Source organism: Cyprinus carpio, chromosome A13, assembly GCF_018340385.1.
Source record: "Cyprinus carpio isolate SPL01 chromosome A13, ASM1834038v1, whole genome shotgun sequence".
NCBI lineage: Eukaryota > Metazoa > Chordata > Actinopteri > Cypriniformes > Cyprinidae > Cyprinus > Cyprinus carpio.
In genome coordinates this window covers 14,294,985-14,307,179 of record NC_056584.1, presented here as the reverse complement: position 1 = coordinate 14,307,179, position 12,195 = coordinate 14,294,985, and positions in this window count along the sequence as shown.

Sequence of the window (12,195 nt, the reverse complement as noted above, 5' to 3'; positions counted from 1 at the left end):
TTTAAGTCAAAATATCAGTGAATCAGCTTACATTAGGTTACACCAGCAAAACTGAATTTAAGAAATAGATTAGGTAGAAATGGCTTCTTATGGTAATATTTGCAGGTTTACACACTTCTTTTGGTGTGTAAAAAGATATCCTTGCAAACTCAAGTAGACCCTTTAATTGAGAAATTTCGAAAATGAAAGATCAAAAACTAAATGTGGATTTAATTTTTTTTTTTTTCTTACAGTATTTAACTCTAGACCCTTTATTTGAGAAAACTGGAGAAATTGAAAGATCAAACCCAAAATGTGCATTTCAATGATTTGAATTTACTGTATTTCTGCAATAGTGCTAAAGTATTGTATTTCATCCAATATTAGATCAATGTTTACATTGTGTATTAACCCCAGTGGGCTTCAGGGGGTCCTGCTTTACCCGTTCATTAATTTCTGTGTATTGCTCAGTGACGGCACTCTGGACCTGACTGCATTAGAGAGGTCAGGAGGCTCCAGCTGGCAGGCAGGGGCCACAGTGGGACCTGGAGACGGGTATTTCAGATGCCAGCATGGGGGAGACACTTTCACCTGACTGAGCGCTGGCCATGTGTTCCACCCCATGCTGGCTCTGTCCTCACAGTTACGTTCTGTGAAAAGGATTGAGATGCACAGAGTGGCCATTCTTTCTGAATTATTGCTGTTGTTCACTGTAAAAGTGAAAAACTTTCACAGAAGCTATTTCTACCTGATCTTACCCTTAAAAACAACTTCCACTTCATGGTTTAAGCCAAATGAGATAATAATTTTGTCATGAATGAAGCCAGTTAATTTAGATGTTACCACATGACAAAACATTTTTATAGTTTTAATTCATTCTCAAACAAATTTAATGTGAGCCAAAGACTATTTAATTTTAAGTCACTCTGAAGAGTTACGTTAATGAAATGTATGTTAGAGGCCATAACCTTGACAGAATGCTTTATCACCATTTAGATTAGACAAAGAGTAATTACTTCAATTTAGCAATTAATTTGACATCATTAATAGTACATTAATTCCTGAAAGCATACTGTTAAAAAAAATCACCTGTGTGTTCTAACACCCATTTTTTTTTTAACAAACATCCCACAGATTTCCTAGTTCAGTTGAAAAGATCAGGAGTTTACATGTAAACAAAAGAGCAGCCAAAGGACAAAAAAGGATACACATAAAACTTGCTCTAATGTGTGTCATTCGATTCCTGGAAAACTCCAGTTAATCACCTATCAAGAAAATGATGAAAAATGGTGTTCCCAAAAGTTGTGGATTTCTTCCAGCCAAAAAGACATAGTTTGAATAAATCAGTAAGAGATTACAGCTGCAGAGTACAGTTCACATTCCCCTATTTCAGGGACAAGATGTGTGATAATTGTAGCCACAGATCACTTCTTCTACAGCGTCTGGGAATTATGGGTGGAGTATGTCAGGAACTATGGCTTTTTTAAAGGTGGTGTTAACTGTCTTGAGAAAAGTAGGACACAATCACTCTTTTTTTTCCATACTGCAATATTAATTCAGATGAATTATGGAACACCCTAACTTACTTATACTTTAATATACCATGGGGCAAAACATAATGAAAACATTTTCAGGTCCTTCAGACATAAATGTAGTATGAAGCTTACTTTTATTATCTGATTTCATTAGATTGATTGCAATAGCAAAGTATATTTAACAAGCAGTTTCATATTCGATATCAATTAGGTACATGTCAGTTCTGAATTGAGTAATTACCTTAAAAAAACTAATTCTTCCCTCTTTAGCCACCAAATGAGGAGTGCCAAGCCTGCCAGCTGTTATTCTCCTGCCAAAGTACAAAGAACCAAATGCTTAATGGGCCATTTTAGGCCTCCTGAAGTTGTGTCTGTCATCCTCTTAAACAAAACATTATTTACTGGGTCTTTATGAGCTCATTTTAAAGTGATTTGTAGTGTGCTTGTTTATACATCGTATTTTGTACATGAAAATATTACTTATTTAGAAGAAAATATTACATATAAATTTGAGATAAGAAAATCTGATGTACTATGCTACAATTTCAGTTATTTACTATGTCAGAAAAAGACCAACCTCTATAAAATAACCATTTTAATGGTTAGAGCAACTGTGAAGTGTCTGTGTCTTGTTACTCATTGCTTTTCCTCTTCCATGTGTGGTGTAATTTTGTTTTAAGTTTTTAAAGATTCACTGTCACTCTCCCTGTGAAACAGCTGGTAGAGTGTTATGGCTCTGTGGCACAGGTTTGTGTCCCATTAGAGGTTATAGGGCTCTATGACTGTGTAAAACCATAAAACAGGTCACAGCTGAATGTATGAGTGTCCATTTTCACATTAGAGTAAGAGTGAACACATGTCCCGTTGTGCTGCCGCGGAGTTGGGTTTCATTTTCAAGGGCCTTCAGTACACAGCGATCGAGACTCGCTGTAGATGGCAGAACTACCGCTGACCTCAAAGGTTTAGCCTGGCCAGCTCTCATGACTGTTTATTAAAACTGCATGATTCACGCTCTGCCAAAGAGACTTTTTTCCTTGCTGAGAGAGTCTCGTTTATTATTATCAGGGCGGCCCAGTGTTGCTAAGGAGAGCAGGGGCTGATAGCCTGACATCAGCTTCTTCCAGCCTCACGGAGGTAATTGTTGTTTGACTTTTTCCAATACACGAGTGCATCATTTCACACGCAGATGTAACAACTAATGCTCTAAGTGCTGGCACAATAATAATGTAATTCAAAAAAGGAAAAAAAAAAGTGGTTTTATGAAAAAATAGCATTTGCAGAGTGGAAAATGTGTTTAAATAAAAAGTACAGATCACAGTAAATAGCTATTAAATGGATTTAAGCGTTACCATATGTTTATGCATGTGTTTGTGGCAGGGAAGGTGTGTTTGTATGTGTGTGTGTGTGTGTGTGTGTGAGTGCGTCTGTGTGTTTGTGAACTACAATAAATGTATAATTAGGCATTTTAAAAGAGCCTAATTAAGGGGACGTTAAAATGCAGGGCAGCCCGCATGGCTGTATTTTATTCATGTACTGAGCTTTCAACAGTTACTGTCCAGCTTCACACCACCAGCTACATTATTGCCTTTATTTTGTCAGTTTGTCCTCTTAAATATCTTTTAATATACACTTTTTAAATACATTTATCACAAAAGTACATTGAAGCAGTGCTATCAGCTGTATGTTAAAAGAGTTCACCCCAAAATTTTGTCATCATTTACTCACCCTCATGTCAATCCCAGCCTGTATGCACTCTTAAAAATAGAGGTTCTTTAATGACATTGATTTTTCCATGAAAAAAAACTTTCCATTGAACAAAAGGTGCTTTATAGTGAAAAAGGTTCTTCATATGATTACAATATTCTTCATAATAAGATTTTTCTAAGAAATGTTCACAGAAAGGTACTTTTTGGACCCCAAAATGGTTTTTCTATTGAAACCTTTATTTTTAAGACTATGCATTTCTTTCTTCTGCAGAGCACAAAAGTAATTCTGTAATTCTGTTTAATTTGGGAGAACCATCCCTTCAAGAGACACAGGGTACTGGATTTGATGACTGATGCAATGTCGTCATTTACAGAACTGGACCCAAAATCTAGAGAAGATTATGCAGAAAGCATATCATTTAGCCATTGCTTTTGAAAAACATAAGTACTTTAATACAGCCATCACCACCGGTGCCAAAATGACTTCCATGAGTGGTTTGTTTCATGTTAACATTTGCAATAAAAATCTGCAAAGCAATCATAAATCAAGTATCTGTCAGCAGATCAGTGGTCTCATGGTGAATATGAGGGTTGAAGTGTGGTTGAAAGTGTGCTGCCTGTGAGGGGGAAGCCACAGTCTGCCCATGACTGTGCCAAGCAGCTCCAGACACACACACACACACACACTCACACACACACTCATATGGCTTATATCTGCATTGGTGTGAAGCTCTGGAGAAAGATAGAAGCCTCAAACCTCAAGTGTGATGAATTCTGGGCACTGTGATTAAGCATGAATGCTGTTCAGAACAATCAGAATACCAGGCTCTGAATAATTGCTATTTATTATTGTTATGGTTGTTATTATTATTACTGGATACTTATTTTTAAAATTCAAAATAACTAAATAAATTCTGAATGTTTTAGCTGCCATTACTCCAGTTTTCAGTGTCACATGATCCTTCTGAAATTATTGTAATATGCTGATTTGTTGTGCTGCTTATTATTAGTTTTTTCTTCAGGATTCTTTTATGAATAGAAAGTTAAACATAACAGCATTTATATGAAAGAGAATTGTTTTGTAACATGTCTTTACTATCACTTTTGATCAATTTAATGCATTCTTGCTGAATAAAATATTTGATACATTAAAAAAAAATATATATATATATACATAATATAAATAAATATATATATATATATATATATATATATATATATATATTTATGATATATATATGCTCTAGCTTTACCAATCTAACTTATAGTAGAAACTTGCCATTGTTTACTGCAAATATTGGAGGTTCTCATGATAAATTGCTTCCATATTTGTAATCTGATTTAAATAAAAGCACCTTCTAAATGAGTAAATGTAAATGTACACTAGACGTACTGCAAGAGCCATGAAAACATTGACAGTATGACCTGTCTCAGTAACTTCCCTCATTGCTTAAAGTCATATCGTATTCTAGTCCTAGGCAGCTTAATGTCCATTTAGTACACAAATGGGTACCAAGCTGGGTATTAGTGTTAGAGATGGCCTTTATATTAAATAGGACTTTTGTGCCATTTCTTTGACTGCAGTCTGAGCTGTTAAGTGACAAGAGAGATTATCTCAGTCCACAATAGAGCCAATCATTTCCCCTAAGTATAGGGCCTAAACTCCCCTGAAAAGCATAAAGGCCCTCACATTTAAAGAGCCAGCAGAGGGAAGATCCCATTCATGACTTAATAGCCAAATGAAAGTTCCTAATTCAGCAGTTAGGACTGTGGCGAGAGCTCAGCCACAACATGTCAGTGCTGGGCTCTGGGACTGAGCTGGCTTTGTTGGCCAGTAACAGTAATGGAGGGGGGTCTGAACGAGGCCTCATAATAACTTCCCGTCTTACAACTCCAAGGCTTTCCCACGTACGAGAAAGCTGGGGGACAATGCTCCCCACACTGTTCTCTCTGGTTCCTCTCTCTCCCCCGAGAAGAACAGGCTCCGAACGCCCCCCCTCAGCCACCCGCCCCTCTCCGCTGCCACTGAGCTTCACTCCAAGCTCATCGCCGGGTCAAGGGAGCATTTAGTTCCATGATGATGGAGCGTATAACAAGGCTCCATACAGCAGTCAGCTGATGGCTGTCATCACTGTGGGCTTGTGTGTGTCCCTGACTGTCCTCTCTTCTCTTAATTACCCATCCTCACTCTCACAGTGAGGTCCCCTCACAAATTACACCATATTGTTGGAGGAAGATTGGCCTGTCATTACGGAGAAGGGGAGCATTTCAGCATCGCCATAATGGCCCCGATGCCCGGCAGCGGCTGTACGTAGCACACCCTCAAAACCACCACCCCCCAATTGCCCTGCCTCGCTGGCCATTACGGCTGGTGCCAGGTGACTCTGTGACCCAGACGGCTTTCTGCCATGTCAGCAATTCAAATGCACGGCGCCACAGTGTGGGGCTCGCTCTTCTTCTCAGACAATGAGCAGATTCGAGTTCCCCTAAAGATGAGCTAGGGCCTCTGATAATACAACTCCTCCACTTTCGCTTTTTTCCCACTGCCCCTGTGGAGCTCAAAGCAGATGAGATCCAAAATAATATATGGGCCTGTTGTCTCGCTTGAACCGATATCTGTCTATTCTAAACAAAAATGGATGGATATTACTTTGCTTTGCAAAGGAATGTTAGTAAAATACCTGTTGAGTTTAAGTTTACAACCAACAATACTGGTGTAAGCAGTGTTGGGGAAGCAACTTTAAAACTTGTCATTTCAAGTAGCCTAGTCAATCTATAGCCTAGTCAAGCCAAAGTAGTTAGCTACACTAAGCTACAAACAAACAAAACAGTAGTTAACTACACTGAAGTTACTGAAAATGGCAATATTTTTCTATCCACCTTATTTTTCAAGAGGAAGTAAGATGTTTTCTGTGAATGTGAGAGACTTCCGTTTCATTAGCCGCTAAAGGAAGAGAAGAATATCAAAATGCAGTAAACGCTAAAACTTTTTGCACTACAAACCAGTATTTTTATAATTAAGACAATACATTAAAATAATATGGTTACAAAAAAAAAAACAGTTTGCAGTTTCAAGCAGCAAAATGGGCAGTTTTGTACAGCTAAAAATAACTGAATATAGCTAAAAATAACTGAATATACCTCTACACATTAAATTTATATAGCCCCAGCCATTCTAATGTGAAAAATAAGGTGGATAAATACTTCCAGTAATTATAATTCTGTCCAGTAATTTATAATTTAATCAGAGCCGTATTAAGCACAAAAGCAATGAATGGTTTTAAGTGAATGAAGTATCTAAAAATACTGACAGTATGAAACTTAATATAATAGGCCTACAACACTCTAACCGAGAAGTAAAACAAATAAAGGGACGCTGAATCATTTTTGATGTGTTCATCGCTTAGGCTATAGGCCTATGAACCGTGCGAGTGAGCAGATTCACAAGATAAATTGACTTCTTAATGTTACATAACATAAAGAGAACCGGTTGGGATGCACCGATTTGCTAAATGACTCAGACGTTTCAGCTCGACATTTGAGAGGGAGAAAGGAAAAAGACGACCGTCGAGTAGGCGCCTTCCCTCAGCCTGCCATTAAAAACCGATGTGGCGTTTGGTCGCTGCTAACGTTAGTCGCTGGAAAAAGCAGGTTGTTTGTTGAAAACTTGTGAAGTTCACACACTGTATGTTTTAAAATGAAAATATAATGTGACTTTATTGCAGAGACACTGCAACCCATTCATCATAAGAACGGTTTATATTGTTGACAGTCAGTCATGGAGGTCGAGTCGCTCGTGATTTCTGCACTTTTAAGATGCAGTTTAAACTATCTCATATGTATTTATTACATGGTTGAAAGGTTTCAAATTATGCTAATCACTGCTTATTGACTTAATTGAGAAGGTATTTTCCTCTATGTGGAAATTAAATTTGAGGATTACAGTAAAAGAAACTGGAAGAGTCATCATAATGACTCTGGCATATGCATAATAAAGTTAACTGAAAATTAGTCAAGATAACAAGCAATGATTAGTCATAATTTATAATCAAATAAAACCAATAAAACAAGAATAGCTTTCATTTTTTTTTAAAACATGTCAGCAACACCCCAGCTGGCAATTTCAGCTGTAAGTGAAAAATTTAAAATTTAATTTGTTTTATAAAGATATAGACTACTACTAAGAGTATCTACTTCTGCTTTCTGTTATTTTCTATTCATGAATAATATTTCGAAAAGAGATAATATTAATTACATTTTCTATTAAGATCATGTAAAAAAAAAAAAAAATTACACAACTCCTTTTCCACAGGCCCATATAGCATAAAGACATTAAAAGGTGTTGTTGCAATAAATTGAGATAGCCTTCTATCACATGAGACGTATCTAGCAAATGACAGTTGTGTGTAAAAAACAAACACATTGTAAATGATAATTGTATGGCCCTAAGGTCCATGACACAAACATTACACTGATTTCCTCACTATTACCAGACAGTCTGCCAAATGAGTTATTTCTAATTGCTCACATATGCCTAGCAAATGTGGAAAAATACTGCGGCCTTGGCTGACACTGAAGACAGTTATCAGTTTACCACAGAACAAAGCATGCATTTCCATTGCATTCTTTAACTTGGTTGTAAAGAAAATACAACACCCAGATAGTATGTGGATGGCCATGACTGTAACCTCCCAGCATTTCTGTATGGAGTATATTCATAACCACATGGCTATGTAAAGCAACCAGCCAAGGCTGGGAATAATGACACTTTTTGAATTAATCAGATCCTCTACAGTACTTATGACCAAATAAAAATGACAAAATATTTAGTGTTTGGAGAAGCTACTTTAAAACTTTTCTATAGCCTAAATAATCCCAATAATTATAAATCTGTCCAATAATTTATAATATATAATATATTATATATATTATAATATATTTTTAAATTTTATATATTAATATATGTAATTTAAAAAAATTTGACTATTTTTTCTGGCACAAAAAACAAGGAGTGGTTTTAAATGAATGAAAAACCAAAAAAGGGCTTATAGTATTAAACTTAAACAGGTACATTTATACTAAATAATACAACACCCTTATCAAGAAGAAAAACAAGCACACGGACGCTGAATCATTTTTGATCTGCTCATTGATGAGCCAGGCGAGTGAGCCGATTTACTATGAATGAATCGGACTTCTTAATGTCACATACAGTATATGAGAGGACCCCTTGGGATGAACTGATTTGCTAAATGACTCACCCTTTTCAGGGCAACATGTGAGAGAGAGAAAATGAGGAAATGCCTTTATGGAAAAAGACGCCGTCGAAGTGAGCGCATTTGATTACTCTTTAGCCCCACACTAAAAACAGTGGCTATGGCTTAAAACTATGCACCGATCGACCGGCCAGGGACCGGAATTAGCCGATTTTCCTCGTGATCGGCCCGGACCGGTCCCAGTAGCTCCTCACTGCGGGGGGGGGGGGCATGGTTGGAACCACATCCAGGGGGTGGAGATTGGTAGGTTCAGGGGTGGAGTCTGCCGATTCCGAGTCGGTCCGTTTTGACGTTTCCATCCGCATGTGTTTTGCGCGAGAAATGATTCTGTCTTTAATTGCATTCAGTGTAAACCCGACTGATAATGTATTTATGTCGTGCGTGCCAGATATGGCTCGTGCAGCCTGAGTGAGAGAGAGAGAAATCAAAACAAATGAGCGCAACAGCACACACAAAGTACAGATGCATACTGTAGAAAGAAATATATTTATAAAATATGATTAAGGTAAGCAACATTACACGACCAAGATGTTTCCATATCAATATCAACACAATTGTAATGTGACACTGATTTTATACAATAAAAGTTCAATAAACAAGAAATTAAAATTATGGACTTAAAGACACAATATGGACTGTTTTTGCTCAATTTTGCTGACGAAAATCATCCCAATCAAAGCCACAGCAGCAGGCCTGGTTCTACAGGGGTGCTAGGTGCTAAGCACCCTCAAACTAAATCAAAAGCACTCTCAGTAAAAGCTGTATTAATGTGGAACTTTTGGCCAAATCCCATGGGGTTTATGAAATCCTTGGTTCATAACCACTCCTCTAACCCCAGCTGGCCCGCTTTGGCCATAGGTTTTCGTCGGGCCAAAAAACACCCTGGCCGTTGGCCCCATAGACAGTAAAAGAAATGGACACCGCGACCCCATTGGAACTCAATTGACAAGTGAAGCCCGTTTTTAGCGATTTTTAAGGCTGACGGCCGCAGACTCAAACTAAGCTTGATTACGCCATGTCTGACAGATGTAAACCTTCTAGTAGCTGTGGCGGCCAAATCGTTAATCTTGCAGAGACAGCGAGCTTGAGGCTGGGAGTTCTTAGATTTGTGCTGTGGTGAGCAGGAGTTAAGTAAGTATTCTGATTAATTATTTTTGTATAGTTATTTTAAAATGTAACGCCAGTACGCCATATCTCTTGACGTCCTCCCGATTGCCCGAGCTTCTCCTCCTGTCTGTACGGTAATTTCTTTACTAGGCACGAGAGTCGAGTGGTTTATGACGCAATCGTGCCTCTACTTTTTAACCGGAAGTAACATAGAAGGTAATGGAGCCCTGTATACATTGCGTGTATCTTTAGGCAAATGGAGTCTTTTAAACGCCTCAGATATGTAAAGTTATTCGCTGTCAAAGTGACGCAAAAATGAAATGAATGGAGTCAATGGGGATGCTAACGCAAGTGAAGTCTGCTACAAGATGGGCGGCACGTAACTTCCGCTCGACTTTCCTTGCCCCCTGGTTGGCCCCGAGGAAGCCCAGTGAGGCACGAAAGCCCGCGGAAGTGACATGTCCGTGCTTAACTAACTGGCACGCACTAGTACGCTCGCTTTTGGCCCGACAGTGGAAACGCGGCTAGTGGTTCTGAACTTGCTCAGCCAGCTGTGTGTCATCGTCTTACCCAAACATTGGAGTGTCCGTGCTTAACTAAACTAGCCATAAGGCAGAGGCGGCATCTATGCAGGTGAACCGAACGATGGTGTAATGATTCAGTTCGACTCCCAAGACAAGACGATGCTCACCCGACTGGCCAATAGGAACGTGGCCCCGCGAGAGAGCAAGAAATTGCATCGAGAGCAAAGAAAAGCGTTTCGAGAGAAACACTTTTTTTTTTTTTTTTTTTAGAGAGAAAATGTTTTCACACTGATAGCAAAAAATATATATTTGAGAGTTTTTTTTTTAAGTATTTTGAGAGAGATTTTTTTTCTCAGAAATAATTGTAAAAATTTCAAATTTATATTTTTTTATGTTCTATGAGAAAATACTTTTTCTCAAAACTTTTTTTAGTCTCAAATATTATTATTTTTTGCTATTGGTATGAAAACCTTTTCTCTCAAATATTCTTTTTTCTCTCATGAAATGCTTTTTTTGCTATCAGTGTCATAACTTTTTCTTTCAAACTTTTTTTTTTCTCTCAGATCTTTTATTTTCTCGCATGTAATAAAGACACAATTCTAGCTCCATAGTTGTGGTCTTCATCCCCAGTCGATGCAATCCGACGGGACTCAGGTAGAAATCATGTTCATGGATGACCTAATGATTTATTAACGTAGTAGAATGAAGCAGGGTGAGGCTGACTTAAAAGAAACCAGAGCATCTATTATTATTTAAAACTCAACTAGTGTTTTTACATATTTTGCCTTTAAGTTAGAATCCACTCGCCGCTAAAATCGCCAGAGTTTTTGTTCTTTCTGATATTGTTCACAACAAAAAACATCATAATAAAACAACTTGTTGAATAACAACATTATAAAAAATAACATATTATTGTGTTCAGCACGAATCATCTTATTATAACAACTTGTTGATGAACAACTTTATTGATAATAACATGTCTTTGTGAGATTGCGATGAGAGCCGATTATCATAGCCTACGCAATATACGCAAACTGCGTAGGTCCCCCAAAACAACAGGGGGTCCCCTTGCTCTCAAAGATGATTTAATTTTAGTTTCGTTTTTGAATTTGGGCAGCGGTTATGAAAACATGAATGATAATTTCTTTTAATGCGGTGGGCTGTCGCCCTTTCTACGTAAAAATCAGTCAAATCGTGTAATGTGAATGTCGTAAAGTCTTGCTCGAGACTAAAAAAAGAGTAGGCCTAAGCGTACAGATTCGCGGAAGACACACTGTTTCTCAAGTGCTTTCCGCGAGCGAGATTCGAGACGGAGTCAGACAACTCATACCTCACTCCACTGACCCAACAGTCTGTGTAAATATATCTAATGCCACTCCAGATGCAGCTTCTGTGTTTCCTGCAGTGAAAAAAGATGGAGATAATGATTTCATTTGAATGGTAACAACACTACAGTTTCTAATTATTCTAACTGAATTAATTGAAACAATGTAAAAATTTGATGTGAAAAATGAAACATTTAATAAGGTTTGGGGGAAAAAAGACCATTCATAAGCATAGTGGGAAATGACATATGTTTTGTTATAAACTCATTTCTACCTCTTTGCAGTCACAGAGCACTTTATGAGTTATTTTATTGAGAGAACATCTGTAACTTAGTCCAGATTAGGGGAATTGTAATTTTTAATAATTCCTTTTATAATGCAAAAAAATTTTTACATTGAAATTTGCATAGATTTTTGTTTGTATTTGCTGTCAATTATAGTTCTTAAAGAGAAAATCAGAATTGGCAAAAATCGTTATCGGCAGGTCACACTAACAAAAAAAATTGGAAATCTGAATCGGCCAAGAAAATTGCAATCTGTGAATCTCTACTAAAAACGGTGTCATTGAAAAAATAGCTCCTTTACAGTACTTATGACCCAATAAAAATTACAAAATGTTTTCAAAACAAGACTCCAACAAACATTTAGTTAAGCAGATCAGTGTATAAGTAAGGTCTGTAATGCTATCGATGGAACTTATTCAAAGTAATCTTAACTGTGTGAAGAACAGGGTCAACTCTATC